Source organism: Theobroma umbraticum, unplaced genomic scaffold (assembly GCF_002168275.2).
Source record: "Theobroma umbraticum cultivar Fairchild unplaced genomic scaffold, ASM216827v3 scaffold_51.0, whole genome shotgun sequence".
In the NCBI taxonomy this organism is placed as follows: domain Eukaryota; kingdom Viridiplantae; phylum Streptophyta; class Magnoliopsida; order Malvales; family Malvaceae; genus Theobroma; species Theobroma umbraticum.
This window is the reverse complement of record NW_018397260.1, coordinates 413,425-413,736: the sequence shown is the minus strand read 5'-3', so window position 1 is coordinate 413,736 and position 312 is coordinate 413,425.

Sequence of the window (312 nt, the reverse complement as noted above, 5' to 3'; positions counted from 1 at the left end):
GAAATGAAATTCTAAATTGTTCTCACGCAAATCCATGTTATGAGATCATCATACCTTGGAACATTGCATGTTTTGCACTTTTTCTGGCTTTTCAATATGCAGGGATCAAGCATAATTTACTCCTATGCATAACTAGTTGACCATTATAGAACAAAATGTAAATGCTACTGGGATGATAAAAGGTGGACCCAAGGGATATGTAGTCGACTCTTAAGTGTTCTAAAGCCAAAATGGACAAGTTTTGAGTTTCAAACTATTTTTTTACCTTACGTATTGTCCATTGCAATATTTTCTTCCATGAATTTCTTTTTC